The 19405-nt window shown below is 39.0% G+C and overlaps 1 long non-coding RNA gene across 3 annotated transcripts; it reads right to left on the bottom strand.

The window, feature by feature from the left end:
• Positions 1-8014: 8014 nt before the first annotated feature.
• LOC147310995 (uncharacterized) lies at positions 8015-11136 on the bottom strand. 3 transcript variants are annotated; one of them, XR_015125426.1, is made up of 5 exons: positions 10794-11136; positions 10029-10094; positions 9523-9678; positions 8978-9070; positions 8015-8687 (listed from the first exon to the last, which is right to left on the bottom strand). It is a non-coding gene; the product is annotated as an uncharacterized LOC147310995 (long non-coding RNA). The 3 variants fall into 3 exon arrangements; XR_015125427.1 differs by lacking the exon at positions 10794-11136 and adding an exon at positions 10638-10787; XR_015125425.1 differs by lacking the exon at positions 10794-11136 and having other exon boundaries at positions 10029-10787.
• Between the last annotated feature and the right edge of the window lie 8269 nt (positions 11137-19405).

Genomic DNA, 19405 nt, shown 5'->3' with positions numbered 1-19405 from the left:
AAACGTGCTCGTCATCTCCGAGCATGAAGTAAGGAGAGCCTTCAAGAGAGTGAACACCAGGAAAGCAGCAGGACCAGACGGCATCCCAGGTCGTATCCTAAGAGACTGCGCATACCAGCTAGCTCCTGTGTTCACTGAGATATTCAACATCTCTTTATCTCAGTCGGTGATCCCCACATGCTTCAAAGAGTCCATCATTGTTCCTGTCCCGAAGAAACCCCACCCTGCTTCTCTCAATGACTATCGCCCTGTAGCCCTCACCTCAGTAGTGATGAAGTGCTTTGAACGCCTGGTCAGAGACTTCATCATTTCTTCACTACCAGACACACTGGACCCACTACAGTTCGCTTACCGTCCAAATCGTTCCACAGACGATGCCATCTCTCATCTCCTCCACACATCACTCACTCACTTGGACACTAGAAGGGGGAATTATGTTAAAATGCTCTTCATAGACTACAGCTCTGCATTTAACACCATAATTCCCTCCACACTCACCACCAAGCTGGAGCATCTGGGACTCAGCTCATCTATGTGTCAGTGGATCTCCAACTTCCTAACTGGCAGACCACAGGCAGTAAGGATGGGCGGACATGTCTCAGCCTCCACCACTCTCAGCACTGGAGCCCCCAGGGGTGTGTTCTGAGCCCCCTGCTGTACTCTTTGTACACATATGACTGTGTGGCCACTACCAGCTCCACCACCATCATCAAGTTTGCTGACGACACCGTCGTGGTGGGCCTGATCTCTGATAACAACGAGACGGCCTACCTGAAGGAGATTAGGAATCTGGAGAACTGGTGCCAGAGGAACAACCTCCTTCTAAACGTCAGTAAGACAAAGGAGCTGATAGTGGACTTCAGCACTAAGCAGGAGAGGAACTACCAGACCCCCGTCATCAACGAGTGCCCAGTGGAGAGAGTGGACAGCTTCAAATACCTCGGAGTTCACATCACGCAGGACCTGTCATGGTCCTGTCACATCAACACCGTGGTGAAAAAGGCCCGACAGCGTCTCTACCACCTCAGACGCTTGAGAGACTTCCAACTGCCCTCCAAGGTGCTCAGGAACTTTTACTCGTGCACCATAGAGAGCATCCTGGCGGGAAACATCTTAACCTGGTTCGGGAACAGCACCATGCAGGACAGACGAGCTCTACAGAGGGTTGTGCGGTCAGCTGAGCGCACCATCCGCTCCGAGCTCCCTGACCTGCACTCAATCTACAGCAGGCGGTGCTGGACCAAGGCCAGGAAGATCGTGAAGGACCTCAGCCATCCCAACAACAGACTGTTCTCTCTGTTGAGGTCAGGAAAGCGATTCCGCTCCCTGAAGACCAACACAGAGAGACTGAGGAGGAGCTTCTTCCCGCAGGCGATACAGTCTCTCAATCACACCACCACACAGTACTGACCCACACATATGGTTCTTACACACACACACTGGACTTTCTGGACTTTGTTTTTGCACAACACTGGTCACTATATTCTTCATTTCCGTTAATACTTGTACAGCTGCTGTTATTGTGTATATATTTATTTATATTTAGATTTCTTCATACATTCTTATATAGTTCTATATTGTGTATTGTGTATTTTGTTGTACAGTTATTTTATTTTCAACTTTAATTTATATATTTTATCTTATTCTTCCCAGTTAAATTTACCCTTCATTCTAATTTGTGTTGTACAGTTATTTCATTTTTAACCTTAATTTATATTTTATTCCTTCCTAGTTAAATTTACCCTTTTTAATTTTTCATATTTATTTCCTATCTTATTCATAGCCTTTTCCTTTTTTGTTCTCTTTAGGTCACGAGCAGTTGTCCAAGCATTTCACTACATATCGTACTGTGTATGACTGTGTACGTGACAAATAAAATTTGAATTTGAATTTGAATTTGAATTTGAATTTGAAAGAAATGCATGGATCACTGTTTCAAGGTGCTGCCTCGAAAGAAAAGATTTTAGTCTTGCCAGTCGCCTTAAATGATAAAAACTGGACTTCACCACTGCTCTGATTTGGTTGTCCAATTTAAAATCACTGTCCAACTTAAAACCAAGGTCAGTAACAACAGATTTAAAATAGACTTCCAGCGATCCTAAATCAACACAGGAGGACTCACAGGGACCACTGGGTCCAAACACCAACACTTCTGTTTTCTTTTCATTAAAATGTAAAAAGTTTAGAGCCAACCAAGCTTTAATGTCATCTAGACATGTCAAAAGAGGTTTTATGGAGATGCCATCCTTGTGCTTTAGTGGCAAATAAATTTGGCAGTCATCGGCATAACAATGAAATGAGATCCCATGCCTTCTAAGGATAGAACCCAGAGGCAATAGATACAGTAAAAAGAGCAGTGACCCTAAAATTGAGCCCTGTGGGACGTCGCATGACAGAGGAGCAGAAGACGATTCGTAACCGAGAAGGCTGACAGAGAAAGTTCTATTTGACAAATAAGACCTAAACCAATTAAGTGCAGTGCCACCAATACCCACTACATCATGTAATCGAGAAATTAGAATATTGTGGTTTACGGTGTCAAAGGCAGCAGTTAGGTCAAGCAAGATAAGAACAACATGGTTACCAGAATCACATGCCAGAAAGATGTCATTAAAAACCCTTAATAATGCAGATTCTGTTCTGTGAAGGGTTTTAAAACCTGATTGAAAAACCTCAAAGATGCCATTTTCATCTAGAAAATCTTTCAATTGACTAAAAACAATTTTCTCTAAAACCTTGGAGACTAAAGGCAGCTTGGAAATAGGCCTATAGTTCGCTAAAACTGTGTGATCAAGGCCAGGTTTCTTAAGCAGTGGCTGTACTACTTCATGTTTGCAGGAACCACACCAGAAGACAGACTGCTGTTAATAATGTCAAGGAGATACTGTCCTATACTAGGAGAAATGTCTTTAAAGGATTGTGGAGGGACAGGATCCCGTGGGAAACCTGTGGGCTTAATATGGCGAACCACATCCTCTAAAGTGGAGAGCGTCACAAGCTCAAACTGAGTGAAAACAGCAGCGCAAGGGACAGAGACAGAGGGGTCAGAGTCAGGAGCTGTGATAAGAGCCCTGGTGGTGACAACCTTTTCAATAAAAAATTTCAGAAAATCATTGCAAATCTCAAATTTCATACATCGGATTGTCAGACAGAAAACTGTGATTCGAGCACGTCTCAACTGCTCTAGAGTCCAGTGGCAGCATGTTTTACACCACTACATCCAACACCTTGCATTGTGCTTGGTGTTGTAAGGCTTGGATGCAGCTGCTTAGCCGCGGAAACCCATTCCATGAAGCTCTCTGTGCACTGCTCTTGAGCTAATCTGAAGGCCACATAAAGTTTGGAGGTCTGTTGCAATTGACTCTGTTCAATATGCATCTCAGAATCCACCCTGCTCTGTGATTTTTTGTGGTCTACCACTTCTGAGTCACTTCCACTTTGTTATAAAAGCACTAACAGTTGACTGTGGAATATTTAGTTGTGAGGAAATTTCATAACTGGACTTGTTGTACAGCTTGCATCCTGTCACGGTACCACCCTGGAATTCACTGATCTCCTGAGAGCGACTCATTCTTTCACAAACGTTTGTAGAAGCAGCCTGCATGCAACATCAGAATTCAAAGATTTAGACAGGTGAGTAAATGCTTTTGGCAATATTGTGTATAAAAAGGATATGAGCTGATGTGGGTTGGATTTCATTTGCTCATTTGCAGCTGAGCTGACTCTGAGGCCTGGTTGAACTAATGCCACGCTCAGTTTCTGTCAAGTTCACAGGGAAGCAAAAGGATAAGTAAGGGGATTTTTATCCGTGAGTGTGTGCACAAGATTAATGCCTTATTTGAGATATTTTGGTCTAAATGAAGCGGTAGTCTTACAGAAACACAAAAATCTCTTTCTAGAAACAATACCTCAGGCACTGTAGATAGTCCACAGACCTCACTCTGAACTGTTTTCACTCTAGACGTAGTTGTACAAAAGAAACAGTCCCACTGAAATCTTTACAGAGATGATCACACTCGTGCTACAGTATTGCACAGCCACTGTTCAAGCTCAGCAGACCTACTTATTGCTTTCCATCATCCAATTCTGGGTAATGTGCACTTATGTTGAAATGGTGTGTTGTATATTTATGTGGTCACCTTGCACTTTACTCTTGTTCCACCAGAGCGAGAGACCAGAGTTTGGTGACCCAATGCATGCCACACTAGAACAAATCATGGTCACCTTTAGCCGGTGGCTCGTCTTGTGAGAGTTTGCGGCTCAGCCAGGTTTATGGCCCTCGCCCAAGTCACACCACAGGAAATCCAGCTATTGAGCAGCAGGAGAAGTGTCATCGCTGAGGTTCCCTAACAAATTACACCCTTCACTTGTGGAGAAAGCTCAGCGAGCTCTTGGCGGGGAGCATGCTGTTGGCTGGGGTGAGGGGAAAACTGCTCTGAGAGTGCAAGAAACGCTCCTGAAAGCAAAGTGACACCTGTCTCATATTCAGTGGTGTCCCTCCTTTGAAAAAGAAGACAGATCACTCATTGTTGGTGGCCAAAATAGGAAAGACGTTCCGAACACACCGGAGGGACTAATATGGATAAACTGTGTCGTTCTGGGCAACACAGACAATGCTGCATTTTTATTCAGATTGTTCAGTTTTGTGCACTGGCCATATGTAAATATACAGTTTCAGGAAGGGCAGTGAATAGAGCTGCTGCTGCATCTTTCTTTTTCTTTTGCATATTTATGCCAAGAAACTGTATGGTTCAAATTTCTGTCACCACTGATGTTGGATACACTTTATGCATGTGTTCCCCTAAATGTAATTTCTTTAATCACTGTCTTCAAAGGAAAAGGGCGTAAAGCGTGATTGAAACATGTTTAGATGAAGTAAGTTGAGCTCTTGGAATATTTTAATCCTTCACAATTTTCTCACTTTATTCCAACACTATTCAATAACTTTTACCACAATACTACTTGGTCACTTAAATACTTCATGTTGTCTTCATATTACATAATGTTCAACAAAATCTACAGTCTGGTTAACATAAAAACTTAGTGGATTTACAACAACTTCCACGCCATCCATCATCTTATCTTTATCGGGATTGCAAGGGCCAATCCCAGATGTGATAGGGTAAGAGAGTACACCATGGACAGGTCACCAGTCTATCACAGGGCTATGCACTCACATGTATGGGCAATTTAGAATCACCAGTTAATCTAGCCTTAATAACTGCAAGACGTTTAACTGTGGGAAGAAACCAGAGTACCCAGAGAGGTTAAACCACAATAAATAGCAATAGCATCCTGTGGTTTGGAACAGGGGCGGATCAAGAAGGGTGCCATGGGGTGGCATGGATTAACATTAACATTTTGAGCCTAATTACAGTTAACAGTGAATATAAATTCTTAAACTGAATATATTGCATAGTGTTACCCCCCTCCACCATTAAGAAATGGTTCAGCCCATACCACAAAACGGCTTTATTTTTTGTTTTCAGTAGCAACCAATAGCTATGATTGTGCCAGAGCACATTTTGAACAATACCGTGGAAATTTCAGATTTCACACAGGTGGTTGGTTGTTACACTCTGGAAATGGAATGAAGGTGAGTGTTAACCCTCCAGGACACGCTGCACCTCCAAACCACATGACTGATTTAAACTGACATAGCAACAAGGATCAGCCACGCTGAGTCTTTCAGCCCATGTTGAAAATTCGGACTTCAAAGTATACACCAGTTCTTAAATCCAGAGTTATGGTAATATATATATCTATTTCTATATATATAGAGAGAGAGATAGATATTCTAAATACTATTGTCATGGTTTTTTGTTTTGTTTTGTTTTTTAAAAAAAAGCATTTTCAAAGGACAGCGTGAAAACAGTAAAGAAAAAAAATCCAGCTCTTTCCTATTGGTTGAGAAATGTACCATGTGACCACGTGTTGACTGTGACCAAGTCAACACGTGGGATTTGGTTGTTTAGGAAGAGGGGAAAGTTTGGGAGTGATGGTACCGAGACAGAGCGAGCGAGTGAGAGAGAGAGTTTTGAGATGTGGGAGATTTGTGACTTTTAGCGTGGAGTGTGTAGTTAGTGTGATGTGTAGTTAGTGTGTAGTTAGTCTGTTGTGTAGTCATTCTTTTGCGTGTCAGTGAGGGCACTAATGAATGTCACAAAGGCAAACATGTAAACACTGTCTCTAGGTGGAAAAGCGGAGTGATACACCTCCTGTTATCAGGCCTGCAGGGTTTATCGCTGCGGTGGTGTTCTCTGTCTTGTAGCAGACAAACAATTATTTTTCTATACTGGCACAAATAATTTGTGGGGCATCTTATTGCGACACCTGATTGTTCTCTCATTTTAGTCATAGGAATATTTGTAAATGGTTGTACAAAGTTTAAAAAACGGCAGGTGTATTAGCTGCATTTTTTAGATAAATAGTTGTATATGTTTACAAAATGTGTGCATAAGTTTTCAAAATGTACAATTTATATTTGCATTTCAAGTTATAAAAATAATTTACTCACACTCAAAAAAATGAAACGTTGACTTTAATTAAAATTATTTTGTCAACAGGTTCCACGAAATTGAATTATGTTAGTTTAAAGCAAAAATCTTTAGTTCATCTAATTTAAAAAAACTACTTAAGATTAACAAGACATATTTAAGACTAACTAAATCAAGTTATGTTGTATGAACAAAGATGATATATTTTCAGGTTAGATAGTTTAGATTAGTTACTTCAACACATTTCTTATTTGTGGCAGTAAAATGTTAAATTTAAGTTAGATTAATTCAAATATTATATTTTCAGCCACCTTGTGCTTTATTAATTAGTTTTACATAAATCTATTTTGTCAACAGGTTCCACACAAATGAATTAAGTACATCCAACTTATTTTTTAAAATTTCTTTTATTGCCAACACATTCAGTGAGCATTTGTGTAAACCCAGTCCAAAATAAAACACAACAGCTCATTAGGGTTAGTAATTAACAGTATGTAGACAGATGCAACATCAAGACTTTAAATTAAATGTCTGTATCTACCAGAAATAGAAGAAAAAAAAAAACGCATTGAAGATCACATAACACATTGATAAGATGACACTTGAGTTATGCACATGTGATGCTAGTAAGGTCTGTGAGTGTTTTTTTCTTTTAGTGTCTAAAATGGATAGCAAAGTTGCTATTTGCAATGATTGCTTAGGGTCAGTCCAGTAACACAATGCCAATGAAGTGCTTTCCTTTAACAATGCAAAGTGAAGTGTCCACCTCAACAGCCACAATTTAAAAAAAATTTATGTAACAACAACAACAACAACAATAATAATAATAATAATAATAATAATAATAATAATAATAATAAATAGTCCACTGATATTAGCAATCAAAGAAAATTACATCACCATCCCAAATAAAACTTTAACAAAACATGCCAACATTATGGTCTAACAATAAAACAGCTTGTCAGCGTTCAGTTTTTTTGCAACAGCACAGCAGTAACCATTTAACACTCGCCACTGTCAACATTTATTTTACCAGTGTTTGGGCAAAAAACTTCAGATGGAAACATTTTAACATGGAAACAATTGTTCGTCTTTAAAAGTCCACAAAATATACATTCATCCTGCATTCCCAACTTGGATGATCTGATATCCTCGTGTTGGTGTTGTTCCCAGACCATCATGAAAATGTTGTCACATTGTTGTGACGTTATTCTTTTGCGCGCCAAGCCATTCGTGCATTTATGAAATTCCAATGTTGCAAGGACAATATCAATTCTGCTTACTGTTTATTAAAGGGTTACGGTTAGGGTTAGGGTCAGTTGATCGGCGGACAGAGGCGGTTTCACGCAGCTTAAGTACAGTTTTTTGTTTTACGCCGGTTTTTCCCGAAGTCGCAAAAGTATGACGTCACAACATTCTGATTGGTCACTTGCAATGTTGATCCTGGAACAACATTTAGTATGATGATCTGGGAACAACACCAACACGAGGATATCAGATCAACCTCCTAACTTACCCTTATTTTTAGTATGTATTGCAATTACCTTTACAATGCACACAATGTAACACAAACTGAATATGAACATATTTCCACCTCATAACAATATGCCTTGAACGCTAATATACACACCACCCTTCAACATTTCTGGTGCAGTATCATCTCTCAATTAAATCCTTTAAATCTCAATACTTTTGATTGTCTCTTACTAGCCCCCCACAACAGTAAAATCTCTCAAATTGTAGTAGTTTACAAACTTTTCAAAATGTTCTAAATTTCTCTTAAATGTAATTTTCCCGTTATCTGTCATTTACAAATTACCATTTTATTCCCATTCAGCCTCCGAAAAACTTCTGTCCATCTGACAGAACATTCATCATCCAAATTAAAGGTTGGCTTATTCATTCAGTGTATTCTTGAGCAACTGTACCTTGGTCAAGAGTATGCTGACATACAGATGAAGGAAGAGCTTCTGAAGTACTTCAAAGAAAGCTTTCAGTCTTGAGGTTAACTGAGATTCAGTGCATATATCCCACCCATTAAGAGTGCACATGCAGAGGCCAGGTCTTCCAGGTCATGCAGGACACACTAGATGGTTATACCCACATCGGCTGGAGGAGTGCTGGCATCAGCTCTTTCGATGGTAAAGATAGCAAGGGTAATTTGTTCCAGCTCCCTCTGAACAGCTGTAGCTTAGACACAAAAACATAGAAAAATGGCATCCAGTTTTAAAAAAAAGAAAGAAAAAGGGCCAAAGCTACCCTTTAATGACGTAAACACAATATTAGGAACATGCACCCCAGTGTGCCACTATTTCAGACTACAGATTCAACGATAAATATAAATAGTTTGGGTATACAAGAAGATTTCCCAAAACATTTAAACAGGTTCCATGCAAATTACAACAACAACAACATGCAACAACATTAGTTATTCAAAATTTGGTTTAATACAGATAAAAAACTAAACTAAAATTACCAACCAATTATTCTTTGAAGAGGATGCTTGGGTCTTCATTCAGGTAAAAAGGTAGTGCCCTGAGGACACACTCCCTCCCCTTTTCAATACTTTCCTTCTGTAGAGAGTGGCAGAGATACAGGAAGAGAAAACAGATATACTTTAGGATGACAGAAACTCACATTATACGCAAAATGAATGACATATCCACTGCACAGATAGACATGTACACAAGACCAACTAATCATCACATGGACATGAATAGTTAACCTGTTGGGCAGGGTTTCCACCACATTATATATGTCCATAATGGAGGTAAAGACAAACTAATACATCATCTTTTTTGCATTCAAAACATAACATAAAAACATTCACTTCTGGTTTAACCTAAATCAAGGGATCAGATTTTACATATGTTTAGGTAATTTAAATTTTCCAACGTTTTGAGTACCAAACTTTGTCTTGCTTAATATAAATGTAAGTGCACTGTGCAGCTACCATACACTAGCTGTTTAAATTTGAAAATGATCTTATTAGCCATAATATTTTGCTACCAACAGAATAACGCACCTGTGTGGCTGGGGCCAAAGTTTGTCTAATTTTCTTCCCTGCAACGCCTCCTTTTTTCTTGAAGACTTTTATGAGCTGGTCAGTGTATTGGTCAAGTTGTGTAAAAAGCCTTGGAACATGTGCAGCAGTAGTAATCCTCACATATTCTGCTTCCACCTGAAAATATGTCAACAAACACAACATACTGTACTGTAAATATACATACTATATGTACACATATACAAACTAAAACTAATGTAGAAAGACCTCATTAAAGCTATAATTTTAACACAAACATTTACACAAAATGCTAATGGAGCCATTACAGCTTTTATTGTTATTTATCAAGTTCCAAAAAATATTGATCACAGCTGATCTGAAAAGAATTTCATGCCTCAGGCCCTTGAACTGCAACCTTTACCATGGTTCAGATGTGGAGAAGAAATAACAGGGGCATGGGATGGGTCACAAAAGAAAACTTAACTTATAAAACAGTTTTGTTTTTAAAAGTATAACAGTTCACATACCACATACAAGCTCAGCAATACCACATACACCACATCAGTATAGGAGGGAGCAGGTAAAGGCAGGATCTGAGATTTATAAAGTAAAACAAGAAATTCATTACTTAATTTCAAGAAGCAAATTATTGTTTGAATTACAACTAAATAAAATACTACTCAGAAGAAAAGCAAGAGATTGACACTGCCATGTGCTAACTTTCTATAGAAGCAATTATCACCAGGTCTGTCGACCTCCATTGTCTGTCCACTCATATGTCTTGAATAATTTTATTAAAAAAATTAAGTGTGTACTTTCACAAACTGTAATTTATAACTACATTGATATGTATAACTCCGCTAGGAAACATGCTGTATTTACAGACCATTTTTACATCATACAGATTACTGATAGAGCAGAACAATGGTGTCACAGTGGCTTTCGCCCTTGACTTTTTGGATTTTAAATGTCACTTTATGCTATCCTTGCTATCCTATTCGATATTTCCGACTCTCGGATTACAGAAAAGGAATCCCAAGAAAGCAAATGGAAAAATAACCCCTTGAAAGAATAACCCCATGAACCCCTGTAGCTAATCCCTTAATAAAACAAAAAACAATAAAAATGTTTCTTACACAGTCCACAAAATAAGCATGTCCAGGACCCAGTAAAACTAATGTAAAACAAGCGCACGCAAACGATATAACATGTCTTGTAAGACAAACGCAAAATATAACCATGCTGGACATATAGATACTACACAACATAGTCAAAGAAAAAAGTGGTCTTACCTCTCAAAGAAACAGCAGCTTGGCGCCAAAACAGCCTTTTTCAGTTAAATTTGAAGTCTTGCGCATGAGCAGGCACAAGCCGTGAAACCTTCTTGTTCTGCGCGGTTTCATTACAACTGTTTTTGCATTACTGCCACCTTGTGGATATACAAGGTATATCGATCCTAATTGACTTAACTTAAATGTTATGCGATCAAGTAACACATTAGTATTATGTACGTTGAATAATAGACACAATTACGTAGACTTGATTAGAAAAACATATGTTAACTTAACAAAAACATATATTTTAAGTAAAATGAAAATAAATAATTAATATACACTGAACAATCCACCTCATTCATTTTTTTGAGTGCAACATGTCTGTGATTTTTATAGTAAAAAATACTAGGATTTTATGTTTTTTTGTGTGATTTCAGATCAGTAATATTAATACAGTATGTCAATGAAAAAACATCTAAATTCAGACACATGAGGTTGAGCTGAAAAGAATGAAAACAAGCAAGGCAGGAAAAAATATAAAATAAAACAATTTGAAGGTATGTAACTAATGTGTTTAATTATGTGGGCTACAGAAAATAATTAAGTTATAGATATGAAAAACGTGTATACTTACTGTATTTGAATCATTTTAACTGTTGGTAACCACCTGCATATGTGTTTGGAAGGAAAAAGGGCTTTGATTTTGCGACTCCATTTGATTTCAACTAAGAAAGTTTCTCTAGATCCGCCCCTGGTTTGGAATCATGTGAGCTTGTGAATTTTGTGAGTCCAGGTAACTAACCACTCTTACTAGATTGTATCATGTCATCTCAATAAGAACAAATTAAGTTGTTGAATTTCATACAGATCCTACATGATTTAATTATGTCCACCATAGAAACACAAAATTATTTTGTCCAAATTACAAGTTAGACTTTTGTAAATGCAACAACCATCCAATTTCCTTTTTGAGTGCAGATGACACCACAATAGTGTGATCCTTCACAGCAACAGAAGACAAAAGAAGATGAAACTGACCTCCACATGTAAACACTTTTAGCAGTGATGATGATCAGAGCCTGATATTGCCCAGTCACCAGGATCACCAGAATCACAGCCAGCAGACCCCAATCCGGCCCACTGGAAGGCTTGAAAATGTGAAGGGAGCGATGAATTTTGAACTTTTAATTGTACTTGAACATGTTATATATTTTTTCCTATTGATAAAGACCTCCCCCATACTACACTAAAGTAATAGATAAACAATTAAATGACAAAATGTTCCTGTTTTCCACTATCTTGTTTTATAAATACAGGATAGTCTGGGCAATGAGCTACCAAACCTTTTCTGTAATTGTATGCCTTTGTAATATATAAAAACTGAGATGTTGAGTGTTGGAATTTCCCTTCTTTTTCTTATATTAAGACAGAGATTAAATGTGTAGTTAAACATCTTTAAACTGACAGAAAAGGAGAGTTTCACTGGTCTGGCCCGGGTAAGATCAAAGCAGGCTGTATGTAGCCCATGATGTAAAATGAGTTTGACATCCCTGTCCTCTTTGCACTGATATGATATTTTTAAAGGATATATTGCAGCAAAAAAAAACCAAACTGTGAGTGTTTTTAATGTTGGGTCTTTCTTTCTCAGCCTCTTTTTTTCCGCTATGTAAATTTCTGTTGAGAAACAATGGTCTCAGATAATGTTTCTCCCTTGCTGAAGCAAACATTGGCTATACATTCCCTTGCTTAACTGCTTTACAAATATAGTCTGTGCTTGGAAAGAGACCTTAAATGTTCATATTAACGTCTCTTTCCATTATGTTCTGCATAATGAAGTTGTTCGTCTTTGGAGCTCTGGGGATTAAGGATGGCACCGGAGGACATCCTGCGTCCTGTTGTTTCATAAAAATCTCTTTAAGAGGCCAGCACTGAGAAATGCTTATTAGTCTAATGAGAGTTAGAAATACCTCTCTATTTTATTCTGTCCCATTTCACTCAAGCGGTCTGCAGTTCACAGAATAACCATAGAGATAAAATGTTGCAGTATTTTCATGGTTGTTCCTAAATGTGAGCCTTATTTGTAAGATATGACACAGCCACCCTGCCTTCATCTGTCTAGTGGCCTTCCAGAATAAATGGTTAAGACTATGAATTCTTTGTCTCTCTGTATTTGCTCAACTGTGTGTCCCATACAATATTTAAAACATAATAAGATTTCCTAAGTAGGGGTCTACATTAGGACTCAGGATGAATGATCGTGCCTTTCTTTTGGAAACTCTCTGAACAAGACATGCTCTTCTCATGAAACAGGACATTCCCATTTTTTAATTTAATTTCCAGTTGATTAACATCAGCAACATGACTTGTTGTGCACAGCGTAATTGTGAAGTAATCCGGGCAGGCTTTCTGTTGTGAATAACATGTTTTAATATTGAGATAGCTTAAGAAAACTAAACTATGTGTCAGCATGGTGCTGTGCTAGTTCATCATCTAACCATTGTTTTTAAATATGACGTGCTTAAACAATCTATTGTTGCTAAATACTTTATAGTGATACAGAATTTTCACAGCCACTTTAAATTAGTGTAGAGTAACTAAGTGTACATTATACTCTAGGCTTAAGTGCTGAGGTTTTACTTGCTACCTTACTTGATTTCTTCCACCTTGACCAACTTTATTATAAAATACTTGAGCCATAATTCTCCAGGGTTTCTGAATGTCTTTCAAAGTTTTTCTTTGGACATTGGCTGCTTTTGAACTAACTCCAGTCCCTGTACCTGTATCTGTATCATTTTCAGAGGAGGTCTTTTTTTGTTGTTTTGTTTTGGGGGTTTTTTTTTAAACCAGAGATGGGCAGTAACGCGTTACTGTAATCCGATTACTTTTTTCAAGTAACGAGTAAAGTAAGGGATTACTATTGCAAAAACGGTAATTAGATTACCGTTACTTTCCCGTAGGAACGCTGCGTTACTGCGTTACTAAAACCGTGATTTTTTGCGAGAATGTCTCATGACAGTGACGTAAGCAAGTGCGTCGTTCATGACAACAGCTGTGTGCAGATCAACAATGGATAATATATCGAATGCGGGAGAGAGCATGAGCATGCAAGCATGGAAGTACTGACCTTACTTTAAGTTTGATTCCATAAAAAGTGACAAAAACATTAGTGTCCGTTGTGCGTGGGAAGAAAACTTCTTTTTACAGCGAAAAAAACCCCTAAACTTCCAAGCAAGCACCGAGTACGCTCCGATGTAATGACGTAACGTAAAACTCACAGAGAAACTCGCGGATTCTTCAACTGACCGCTGCGGCACACCTGCACCAGAGCAAACCTCCGCCTACCCTACTCCTGCTTTACAGGTGAAAATAGAGCAACAGGACCGCTAGTCTTTGATGTTATTTATTTTCTGCTGTGTTTTACTTGCATCTATATGAAAGAGTGAGTGTAAACACACAAAAAAATATTTTATCTTATGTGCTGGAATGTGCAGAAAATAGGTTTAAATGTTAAACAAATTTCTTCCAGTCAGAGAATGTTGCATATAATTAAATTTTTTAAAAGGTTCAAACTAATAAAACAAGTTTTAAAAAGAGACTTTTCCATTTGATTACATTTTGTATGATGGATTATGCAGAAAAAGTAGAATTGGGCTAAAAAATCTATCGCTTTATCACCTATTCAGGTTGTAAATCGTGTTTTTAAAAAGTAACTAAGTAATTAATTACTTTTGAAAATAAGTAATCAGTAAAGTAACTGGATTACTTTTTTAGGGAAGTAATCAGTAATTAGTTACTGATTACTTTTTTCAAGTAACTCGACCAACACTGGTTAAAACACTCAACAACAACAGTGACCTATGAATTATTCAAACATAAAAAGATACCTAACACAAGACATAAACCAACGTGTCTACACATAGCAGACAACTTAGCAGAAAACATTATTCTAATTTTATGTTTACACCCTCTGCTGTCAAGCGAAGAGTTACCACTCCAAGACAGCTACACATATGTAAGTGAAGCTTGGCATGCTACATTATGGCTAAATCACTGCATATGTACAGATGTTGGGCAGCATTAGGAAACATGACTATGAAGTATGGGCAGTGTTGGGAAGGTTACTTTTAAAATGTATTCCACTACAGATTACAGAATGCATGCCCTAAAATATATTCTGTAACATATTCCGTTACGTTACTCAATGAGAGTAACGTATTCTGATTACTTAACATATTATCATGCATTTTACAACTACGTGAATGTACTATTGCTGTGATTTATTACTATTACTGAAGGTCCGCGGCTCCGAACCGTAGTAAAGGGACCTCTGACTAATACGGTTCCGTGTAGCCGAAAAATTCCGTGTAGCCGAAAAATAGCTTTACTTTGTTGTGAGGGTCAACTCTGCTTGCGAGAGACAGAGTTGCTCCAACTGAACTTATTGTTTCGGAGGAAAACACGAACACAGCGTACAGTCGAGTCTTAATAGCTTATTTACAACTGGGCTCGTCAGGCACTCTTCTTGGCTGCAGTGGTTATTATTATATTTACATGCTTCCAGCTCCCGTTTCTGCTCGATGACAGCTCGTACTTTTCCACTCTCATTTTTCTCCCTCCTCGCGCTCACAGACACATAACGAGTATGGCAGTCCATTCTCCCTACAGCATGGACTACACTGCCCATGATGCTACATTCTGAATTCTGCCTATTAGCTTAGCACAACAACAACAACAAAAAGGCGCTCTCTCATCCAGGAAACGCAGAGCGAGAGTGTCACCCTGTAACCATGGCGCTGCCGCCTGGAACTACAGAACGTAGCTGTCAAACAAAACCCAAACAGTCCTGACCCGCCACAATATGAAACAGGAAAGTACCGCCGTGTAATCCACAAAGTAACTGTATTCCAAATACCACCTTTTTAAATGGTACCTGTAACGGAATACAGTTACTCATATTTTGTATTTTAAATACATAACAGTGGTACATGTATTCCGTTACTCCCCAACACTGAGTATGGGGTAGCTGTGTCAGACAATATACCTTTTACTTTTACTGTAAATGTGTAACAATTGCCAGCAACAATTGGAAATAATCATGTAACTAATAATGCTACCAGTGTAAAATGGTCAGAATTTAGTGAAGATGGCGTATTGGCCTATTATAATAATACAGATAAATATTTAAACAACATTTATTTGCCTAAAGAAGCTATTTTGTGCAAAGGTGTCAAATGTAAGAATCTTGAGCATAAACATAAACTTTGTTCCATGTATGATGATATTGTGACTGCTTTGTATGAAAGTGGTAAACCATTTGATGTACAATGCAAGGATAATATGAAACCTAATATCAGGCCTGGTTGGGAAGAACACGTAGCCATGTATCAGGATGAAGCGCATGTAGCTTAAAAACTTTTGGGCTGGAAGACCTAAGAAAGGCCCAGAGTTTGAACAGAAAAGGCTTGCAAATGCCAGATATAAGTATACTGTTTTTACATCTAAAGGTGAGCAGGTTGTGAAAGCAGATTTGAAAATGGAGAACAATAATGTCACAGATTTTTGGAAAGTGGTAAAAATTCTTAATAATTGTTAAATAACTCTCCCGTGCACAGTTGAAGGTTTTTCTTGGACAGATAATATAGCAGCATTATGGAGACAGCATTGCAGTACATTGTTCACTTGTATAAAAAGTGAACCATATGTGGATGATTCTGACATTGCTGATAAACCTATAAGGATACACATACACATGAGGTATATGAAACCATTCATAAATGATTTAATAATAAAGGCTGCAGTTTGGGTCACATTACTGCAGAACATCTAAAAAATGCTAGTTTAAGGCTAGCTCCTCTTTTAGTGCTCTGTTTCACTGGTTTTATCATCCATGTAATATTACCAGACTCGATGTTGTGTATTTTGCTTGTCCCAGTTATTAAGGACAAAGCTGGAAAAGTAAGCTGTTTGGATAATTATAAGCCAGTATTTCATCTAAGGTTCTAGAAAGAATCCTATTGGATAGAGTCAGTGTGTATATCTCTTCCCTGGGTAATCAGTTTGGCTTCAAGCGAAACATGGTATATACACACTTGAGGAAATGGTGAACTTGTATGGGGCAAAAATTCATCAGTCTTCATGTGTTTTATTGATGCTTCTGATCCAGTAAACCACAGGAAACTTTTTGTTAAATTAAAACGACAGTGACTTCCTGGGTACATTACTGGAATGCTCATCAGAAGATGCAGGTTAGATGGGAATGCAGTATTCCTGCCCCATTGGTGTTAGCAATGGTGTCAGACAGGGTGGGAATTTGTCTCCAGATTTATTTAATTTATATGTTGCAGATGACCTGGTGGTCTTCAGTCCAAGTAGTGCTGGTTTACAGCAGCTCCTTAATATATGCACTGAATAAGGTGTGCAATGTGGTATAAAGTACAATGCAGGTGAAAGTGCTATTTTGCTATGTAGAGCCAAGCAGGATTAAAAAAGCTACATTTTCCAGTGTTTAAACTGTCAAACAATGTTTTTGAAGTTTATAAAAAGGTGAAATACCCTGGTCGTTTTATTACTGATCAAATGAATGATAATGATGATGATGATGATATATACAGACAATGCTGTAAGCTCTATGCTCAGGCAAACACAACTGCACTGTTTCTGAACCAGTAAAAGTGGCATGTTTAAAGCATATTGCACACCGCTCTATGCTGCCCCCTGTGGTCATCTTAAAGAGGGGGAGTGCCAGTCAGATGTGTGTAACTGCAGGTATTTGTACTTTTAAAGCACTTTTAAGGAAGTTAATGTTCACTTTTTTCCTTTATATGCTGTGCTTTTTCTGTGCAATCGTGGAATTATGTGTGTTAATAAAGCTTGATTTCGATACAGCAGATGAACAGTATCTTAAAGTCATGTCCTTAAGAAATGAGAAGAAAGTCCCAGTCAGACCTGACACAGGACCTGAGAGTCAACTGCTCCTTCAGTTCATTCAGTGTTCATCACAAATATATTGAGCTATGACAAATGACATAAGAACTGGACTGAAAATCAGTGACAATGATGAATCCATATTTTACTTCTTTTTTTTTTTACACAACAATGGATTTATGAATATAGAAGAGTACTATCAGTTTTTTTTTTATCTGAAAAACATCTGATTGGCAAGATAATCATTTTTCAGTATGATAATGACCCCAAACAGACTGCAATGCAGTAAAATTATTCATTTTTGAACTGTTAGCTTTTTACTCACAACTTAAGGGTGCATTGATCTGTTATTTGGATCTGATATCGACCCAGCACTGACCCAAAATCGGATACATTTCTTTAAAAAAACAAACAAAAAAAACCTACCCCTTAATATCTAATCTCTAAAAAAGGTCCATCTTTATTTTAGTTATTTTTTTTACTTCATGATCCACCAGCCTAAGAACTAACAAAGCACAGAGAAAGCTTTGCAAGAATTTCAAGCTTTCTACTCCATCAGCTTTTCCAGGTATACTTGGGGTAGTTTTTTAATATATATTAGTATTCAGAAAAGACTCTCACACAGCTGAAATGAAACTAAAGTAAAGAAGGTGAATAAGTGTGAATACCTTCTTTCTCTCATTTTGATTTCATTTATGTTGGTCCTGTTGTCAGGTGTTATTTTACTATGACATACCAGTTCAGTACATTTATATCCTTGCACTGGGAGAAACACCCCTCAACCATGCTACAAGTGTTGACATTGCATAGTTTGTCCATCAGGGGGCACATCCATCCATCCATCCATCTTCATCCGCTTTGTCCGGGGCCGGGTCGCGGGGGCAGCAGCCTAAGCAAAGAGGCCCAGACCTCCCTCTCCCCAGCCACCTCCTCCAGCTTATCCGGGGGAATACCAAGGCGTTCCCAGGCCAGCCGAGAGATATAATCTCTCCAGCGTGTCCTGGGTCTGCCCCGGGGCCTCCTCCCGGTGGGACATGCCTGGAACACCTCACCCAGGAGGCGCCCAGGGGGCATCCTTGTCAGATGCCCGAACCACCTCAGCTGGCTCCTTTCGATGTGGAGCAGCAGCTGCTCTACTCTGAGCCCCTCCCGGATGGCCGAACTTCTCACCCTATCTCTAAGGGAGAGGCCAGCCACCCTTCGGAGGAAGCTCATTTCTGCCGCTTGTATCCGCGATCTCGTTCTTTCGGTCACTACCCACAGCTCGTGGCCATAGGTGAGGGTAGGGACTTAGATCGACCGGTAAATTGAGAGCTTCGCTTTTACACTCAGCTCCCTCTTCACCACGACGGACCGGTGCAGCGTCTGCATTACTGCAGCTGCAGCCCCAATCCGTCTGTCGATCTCCGGCTCCCTTCTCCCATCACTCGCGAACAAGACCCCGAGATACTTGAACTCCTCCACTTGGGGCAGGAACTCATCCCCGACCCGGAGTGGGCACTCCACCCTTTTCCGGCTGAGAACCATGGCCTCAGATTTGGAGGTGCTGATCCTCATTCCCGCTGCTTCACACTCGGCTGCGAACCGTTCCAGTGCGAGCTGGAGGCCCTCACCCGATGAAGCCAACAGAACCACATCATCTGCAAAAATCAGAGATGAGATTCTGAGGCCACCAAAGCGAAAGCCCTCCGCCACTTGGCTGCGCC

This window comes from Aulonocara sp. 'chitande type north' Nkhata Bay, linkage group LG16 (assembly GCF_057382095.1).
Source record: "Aulonocara sp. 'chitande type north' Nkhata Bay isolate Kocher_YH1m ecotype deep benthic linkage group LG16, A_spYH_male_GT1.1, whole genome shotgun sequence".
Taxonomy (NCBI): Eukaryota; Metazoa; Chordata; class Actinopteri; order Cichliformes; family Cichlidae; genus Aulonocara; species Aulonocara sp. 'chitande type north' Nkhata Bay.
This window is presented reverse-complemented; position numbering and strand designations above follow the sequence as displayed.